The sequence below is a fragment of the Pelodiscus sinensis genome, chromosome 25 (assembly GCF_049634645.1).
Source record: "Pelodiscus sinensis isolate JC-2024 chromosome 25, ASM4963464v1, whole genome shotgun sequence".
Taxonomy (NCBI): Eukaryota; Metazoa; Chordata; order Testudines; family Trionychidae; genus Pelodiscus; species Pelodiscus sinensis.
Genome location: NC_134735.1, coordinates 22,844,179 through 22,851,870, shown reverse-complemented (window position 1 = coordinate 22,851,870; position 7,692 = coordinate 22,844,179).

Below are 7,692 nucleotides of genomic sequence, written 5' to 3'. Positions count from 1 at the left end.
TGCCGCCACCCTGCTGGCCCCTCCTCTCGTCCCTCTGCCGCCGCCACCCTGCTGGCCCCTCCTCTCGTCCCTCTGCCGCCGCCACCCTGCTGGCCCCTCCTCTCGCCCCTCTGCCGCCGCCACCCTGCTGGCCCCTTTTCTCGTCCTTCTGCCGTCACCCTGCTGGCCCCTCCTCTCGTCCTTCTGCCGCCGCCACCCTGCTGGCCCCTTTTCTCGTCCTTCTGCCGTCACCCTGCTGGCCCCTCCTCTCGCCCCTCTGCCGCCGCCACCCTGCTGGCCCCTTTTCTCGTCCTTCTGCCGTCACCCTGCTGGCCCCTCCTCTCGTCCTTCTGCCGCCACCCTGCTGGCCCCTCCTCTCGTCCCTCTGCCGCCGCCACCCTGCTGGCCCCTCCTCTCGTCCCTCTGCCGCCGCCACCCTGCTGGCCCCTCCTCTCGCCCCTCTGCCGCCGCCACCCTGCTGGCCCCTTTTCTCGTCCTTCTGCCGTCACCCTGCTGGCCCCTCCTCTCGTCCTTCTGCCGCCACCCTGCTGGCCCCTCCTCTCGTCCCTCTGCCGCCGCCACCCTGCTGGCCCCCCCTCTCGTCCCTCTGCCGCCGCCCTGCTGGCCCCTCCTCTCGTCCCTCTGCCGCCGCCACCCTGCTGGCCCCTCCTCTCGTCCCTCTGCCGCCGCCACCCTGCTGGCTCCTCCTCTCGTCCCTCTGCCGCCGCCACCCTGCTGGCTCCTCCTCTCGTCCCTCTGCCGCCGCCACCCTGCTGGCTCCTCCTCTCGTCCCTCTGCCGCCGCCATCCTGCTGGCCCCTCCTCTCGCCCCTCTGCCGCCGCCACCCTGCTGGCTCCTCCTCTCGTCCCTCTGCCGCCGCCATCCTGCTGGCCCCTCCTCTCATCCCTCTGCCGCCACCACCCTGCTGGCCCCTCCTCTTGTCCCTCCGCCACTGCCCTTCTGGCCATCAGTCACCATCTGCCTCTCTGCTGGGACCTCTGCACATTAATCGCTTCATAATTTTCCACTCTTGTTTGAACACCATCCTATCCGTACTGGTTTCAGCTCTGAGGAAGCTGCAAGGAAAACAATGGAAGAGGCTCCCAACAGGACCTGTTTAGCTCTAAGCTTTGACCGGGGGGGAAGAGCAGAACAGTCCAGTCTAGGGAATACCCCTGGGGAGAGTTTGCTGGCCCCTCCCCCCAGGACCTGGGAACTGAGCTCCCCAGGAAACTGATTCCCCTCCAGCCTCCCAGGGAACATCTCAGGTTGGGGCCCGGAGGAGGCAGAGGGGCTAGGGGAGCACTGCTGGAGACCAGACAGGGAGGTTGGGGAGGAGCAGTGTGGGGGGGGGAGGGGGCAGGACAGCCCGGCCTGTGGGTGCGGGGCCTGGTGAGCCCCAGGAATCCCTGCGCCCCCCAGGACAGAGCAGCTCTGTGGCCTGCAATGCTCAAAGCCGGCACGCCAGGCAAGCAGAGCCTGGGCCTAAGCTGGCTCCACCGGGGAGCCGTAGCCCAGGCACCAGGCCGCGCTGGAGAAGCCGCCCATTGGCTCGCTCTGGGGCTCAGCCGCTCAGGCGTGTCTGGTGAGGGTGGCGGAGGTGCCTGCCCCGCGCCACAGAGCCACACTCGGTGGCCACAGCCCGATAACCCGCAGGCTGGGCGAGTGGGACCCAGGGCAATTCCCCTGCCACGGCTGAGGAAGCTGCAATGAAAACAGCAGAAGAGGCTCCTAACAGGACCTGTTTAGCTCTAAGCTTTGACCGGGGGGAAGAGCAGAACAGACCAGTCGAGGGAATTCCCCCGGGAGCGTTTGCAGCCCCCTGACCGGAAGATCTGTCCCCGCACTTCTTACTGTCCCAGGGCACTGGCCTGAGAGCCCCCATTCGCACACGGGTCTGGCAGTGGAGAGTGGCACCCCCCCCCCATTTGGCCAGGTTAAGCACAGTCCTACTTCTCCGGCCCCCACAAGAAGTGCAGCGCTGGGAGCCATGTCGCTCTACCCCTGCCATCAGTACCACCATGAGCAGCGATCCTCCCCCAGACAAGACGACTAGCACGAGGAAACGCTGCTCCTTCAGCAGCTATCTAGCAAAGCTCAGACACACCCGGGCTCCCCGCTGCTGGCTGCGGGGGCAGTAGCCACTCAAACCCCGCTGACAAAAATGTGTCCAGCCCACAGGGCCTGACTGGCTGCAAGGTGCCAGCGGAATCCACCCCGAGCGTCTCAGCTCGCCGGCCTGGTGCATCATTCCACATGGGCGCTCGCCCTTCTGCCACTCTGCGCACCAGGGGTGTGTCCGGGCCCCTTCTGCCTCAGCTGGTCACCGCACGGGGCGGCCAGCAGGGCAGGGGCCGGAGCCGAGGGCTGCCAGGGAATGTGCAGTGCAAGAGTTAATGACAGCAACCCAAGGTCATGGGGCAGGGCGGGGATTCACAGACACTTCTCTGCAGTGACTCAGAGCGAATGAGGAAGGATGTGAGCAGAGGGGCTCTCTTTAGGGCTGTTGCTCAGTGCCAGATAGGAAGATGCTGCAGCAGTGGGAGAGAACATGGCACACCCAGGCAGCTCCCAGCATTGCCTGGGAGGGGCGGAGCCGGCAAAACCCAGCTCCCAGGCTGAACCAGCCAGCATCCCCAGCTGCTGCTGCCTGCCGAGTAGAGGACAGTTTGGCCTGGGTTTTCCCTGGGCAGTATTGATCCCACAGGCCCAGAGCCTCAAAGGAAACCAAATGTCAGCCCCCCAAAGCCCTGGGGCTCAGCCCCGGGCCTTCCCCGGGCAGCTGCAGGAGCCTGGGTCCGAGATGGGGTCCAGCCCCGGTGCGGCACCCCAGCGGATGCAAGTTGCTCAGCCTCCAGCCACAGCTTCCTGAAGCTTCAGCTCCCGCTGTCGCAGCGTCTGCTGCCCGGCCTGCAGGTGCCGTCAGGTGCTGGCCATGCTGGTGGCTGTTATCCCACCCCAGACGGGAGAGGCAGGAGCCGGAGCCGGGCTGTGAATTAGCTGCACCACGGAGTCTTACTGTCCACCCCCCACCAATTCCTCTCCAGCCCCCCAGGGACCATCTCAGGTTGGGGCCCGGAGGAGGCAGAGGGGCTAGGGGAGCACTGCTGGAGACCAGACAGGGAGGTTGGGGAGGAGCAGTGTGGGGGGGGAGGGGGCAGGACAGCCCGGCCTGTGGGTGCGGGGCCTGGTGAGCCCCAGGAATCCCTGCGCCCCCCAGGACAGAGCAGCTCCGTGGCCTGCGATGCTCAAAGCCAGCACGCCAGGCAAGCAGAGGCTGGGCCCAAGCTGGCTCCACCGGGGAGCCGTAGCCCAGGCACCAGGCCGCGCTGGAGAAGCCGCCCATTGGCTCGCTCTGGGGCTCGGCCGCTCAGGCGTGTCTGGTGAGGGTGGCGGAGGCGCCTGCCCCGCGCCACAGAGCCACACTCGGTGGCCACAGCCCGATAACCCGCAGGCTGGGCGAGTGGGACCCAGGGCAATTCCCCTGCCACCTGCGGGGCAGAAAGGGGGGGCTTGGGGTTTCTCTCTGTCCAGGGTGCGGGGCTAGGCTAGGCAGGCACCCTCAGCCCCTGCTCTGCATGCGGGTCCCCGTGGCTCTGGAAGGGAAGAGGCCCTGGGCCAGAGTGGGAGGCCTGGGGACAGCTCTGGAGGCAGGTTTAAGGCACCCACCCAGGAGAAGGGGCCCAGGCCTGTTCGCTTGCGCCCAGCACAGGACAGAGGCGAGCGGGCGGACGCCCCAGAGCAGGTTCCTGCCAGGCATGAGACGCCTCTTCAAAGCGTTTCTCCCCCCCTGGCTGTAGCCCAGCTCCTCTCACGCCAGGCGCAGGCCCAGCCCCAGAGCGAAACTCGGGCAGCCCCACCTCCTCTGGCCATGCTCAGAGCAGGACCTAGGCCACATGACCTAGCAGCTCAGGCCCATGTGCACCAGGCCATCTTTACAGGGTATGCAGCTGCGTAGGGCACCTGAAAATTTGGAGCACCACGGAGTCTTACTGTCCACCCCCCACCGCTTCCTGTCCCTGCTCTGGTCTAAGGCACGGAACAGCCACAGACCACGTGGCAATGAAGCCGCTTCCCGGGCACGTGCCCCCTCCCCAGGGACAGAGCATCGGCCTCAGTTTACCGTGTCAGTTGACAGGACCCGAGTGTAAAATTTGCTTTACACTAGGACGGTCAATTGAGCTGCGTTAACGCCTGCGCTTAACAGGACAGGGTGAATGCGTTAATCGCAGTGCTGCTCTCGCACTTCAAAGGGGCAGGTTTGGGGCAGATTTGCATCCCTGGCTGCTGAGGTCCCCACAGGCGCAGGCCCAGCTGTTGGGTGAGCGTGGACGGGGCGCTGCTCAAGCAGCTGCTGCCACGCGGTTTCTTGCCACCCTCGATCTGGACCACACTCCAGTTTTATCACGTCACTGGTAGGACGAGACTGGTTGGGTCAGGGCAGGAAGTGGGGGCTTCCGCAGAGGGGCTGATTGATATGAACCGGCAACAGGAGGTGGCACCAGGACCCCGACGCCAGACAGTTTGGTCACCTGAATATTGGCGGCGAGGAGATTTCACGCCCGGCCGAGGCGCGTTTGTTCAGGACACTAACCTTGGGGCAAGAAGGTTGCCAGCGCAAGAGAAGTGTCTCCAGGGGCCAGAGAACCACCTTAGAGACCAACAGAACCCGTAATAGCCGAGCTGTCGCGGGCACAACCCGCTTCTTCAGGTGAGCCCTGGGCCCAGCTTCCAGCTCAGCTGAGGCAGTGGGCTCAGGATACTACTTATCGCTCCATGTTCCTCTAAGGTGCCACAGGACTGCTCCTTGCTTTCCACGTTACAGACTAACATGGTCGCCCCTCAGACTTAGGGACATACCATGCAACATGGGGGCTGTCGTTTGACACTAGACCCCAGCTACGGGATAATCGACACAGGAAGCTCGGGAACAAGCGAGAGGCGTAAAGCGGGTCACAACGCTCCCAGAGAGCGGCTGTTTGCCCCACAGGGCTTGGCCAGTTTGAGTCTCCAGTGGCTGGCGTGGGGCCGTGGGAATTACTCGATGACTAGCCAGCCTGAGAAACGGAGCAGGTTCGATGAGCCAGCAAGGAACCTGTTGGGTTGATTAAAACCAGCCTTTTCCTTGTGAAGCGTCTTGGGGGCGCCGAGTAGGTTTTCAAGTGTCCCGACGGCCAGTCTGCCCAGAGTCCTGGCTCCTTGGAGCGGGAAGATCACGACTGAGCAGCCTCAGAGGCGAACGCGCCCAGTCACCTGCTCAAGGACCTTTCCCCATTGGTGGCCTTGGGCAGAGCCAGTGCTCAGCAGAGTCGGTGGGAGGCTGCCTCTTGGCTCTTCCCGGCCCCTGGAGATCTAGCTGCATGTTCCTTAGGTCATCCAGCCCCTGGAGCACAGACTGGGGAGTGGCTGAGAACCGGTTCTCCGGTTTGCCTTTCCCTGCCCCCCACAAAGGCTGCCCAATACCCTCCTCTTCTGCCCCAACCAGCACCTGCTGGGGGGGTCAGATGGGGCCTGTGGAGTCAGCTGGTGCTCAGCTCCTCTGCCCAGAGAAGGGGTCAAAGTGGCAGCTCGGTTCTTCGCCCTTCTGGGCCTGGAAGAGCAGCAGGTCCCAGTTGCAGAGCTCTGCTCCAGCTCGCAGGACTCGAGAGCTTGTCCCCTCGGTTACTTCTCGCGCCAGCGTCCCTGCGTTTGGGCCGCTGCCTGGAGGCGCCTCAGGGGAGAGCTCTCTCCAGCACTGGGCAGGGGAGCCAGGCTGCAGAAGCTGCGACTCCGGTACCAGCCAGGAAGTGCAACTGGAGGAGCTGGGTCCCTCGCTCACAGGTGACCCTCCAACGTTGTAGCAGCTGCTCAGAGACTGACCCTCCACAACCCAGTTGGTGCCAAGGAGCCCCCCCATTGGGGCAGCGGGGGGTTTGGCAAGGGGACCCCAGGGAGTCACTGCCCTCCCCCATTCCTGAGCATGGAGACTGGCTCTAGGACACAGCCAGCCCCGGCCCGAGGGGGAACAGAGGCAAGGGAGCGATCCCAGGGGGCCTGAAAGAGGAACCGGCTCCTCGTGGCGCAGAGCAGAACGGCAACCACCGGAACCACAGCGTTTGCTGCAACAGCCGCTGCCTGTTCCTCAAAAGTCAGCGCGGCTCCGTCCCCTGGACTGCCAGACGAGAGCCCAACGCTGGCCTGAAGGATGCAGGTGCAGCAGGGAGATGCATGTGTTGTGGGGGGGAGACACGGAGCCAGGAAGGGCTCCCCTCCCCCCCCAGCATCCTGTAGCTGCCCAGAGCAACAGGCCTGCAGAGAGCAGAGCAAAGGCTGGAGCCTGAGCCCTGGGAGGCTGCGTGGTGGGCCCCAGGCCGGGGAGCCCCCTGCTATTCAGTGCTGCTGCCGCTGTATCAGAGGCAGTAGGGTGGGGCGCCAGGCGGGAGCTGGTCCATGAGGGGAGCCAGTTTCAAAACCAGCTGATACAGAGGCCCAGCAGTGCCGGGGGGCAGAGGGGTCGCTGAGCTCTCAGCCCCGAGCCGGAACGGAGCCAGGCTGCCTGCCTACCTGGCTCCTAATACACTTTGAATGCAGAGCTGCAGCAGGGGTGGGTCCTGGCACTAGCTAGGACTGAGCCAGGCTGCCGGCAGCCGGGGGGGGGGGGGGGGGGGGGTGCATGAGGTCTGTAACCTGGGAGCTTTTGCTCCTCGGTTCATCGACCATATAATGTGCAGGGCTGCTGGTTGGCCGGTGGAGGGGGCCAGGCGCTGGGTGTACATCAGCCAGCTGGGCTCCTGCAGGGCTCAAAGGAGCAAGGGAAAGCCCAGCTTTGGGGTGGCACTAAGCACACAGTTGCCTCTGCTGGGCGAGCTGGCTGGGAGCCTGCCCATCCCCTGCGTGGAGCAGGGGCAGCGATGCGCCTTGCAAGGACAGATAAAAGCTGCGGCTGTTTCACTCTCCACCCTGCAACCGGCCAACCCAGGGAGCAGGAGCCCGCAGAGACCGCGGCTCCTCACTGCCCCCACTGAACAAGCGGGTGCGCGCAGGCCGCTCTGGGAAGCCTCCGGGGCAGGAAGTGCCAGGCTGCTTCTGCACACGAGCCTGTCTCCTATGTGCCTGACTAGGGCTGCCAGATGGTTTCAACAAAAATACCTGACAGACTTGACATTACAGCACAAGCTACAGCACATCTGATTTAGAGGATACCGGACAGTTCTATTTGCTCAATTTGTTTCTCAAACAGAAGGCTCAAATACTGGACTGTCCGGTTCAAAGCCGGACTCCTGGCAACCCCGTGCCTGACCCCCAATTACCCCTTCCTCCGGCACACAACTCATACCCTCTCCAAGGGCCCCAGCCCCGCTGCAGCCTGAACCTCACTCCCCCCGGCCCTCTTTGCTCTGGCTGACCTGCGAAGTCTCACAGGCTTCCTCAGCCCTGCCCGAGTGCGAGTTGCTGAGCTCAGTTGGGGGATTCCTAGCCAAGGGCCTGGTTCCAAAGGAATCCAGGGCAGGTATACAGGAGTGCATCCTTTCCAACCCAGGCCTATGCCTTAGTGTTACTGAGCACTGCTCTTGTTTCACTGGAGCTATTCCTGCCGGCACTGCGGCCATAAGACACAGCTTCCACACTCCCTCCCAGAAGGGGCAGTTCTTGGCTGGACGGCGTCTCAAACACAAATATCAGGGTGGAGCCCTGGGAATCCAGTCTTGCTAAGCTTAGGGCCTCTGATGGCAA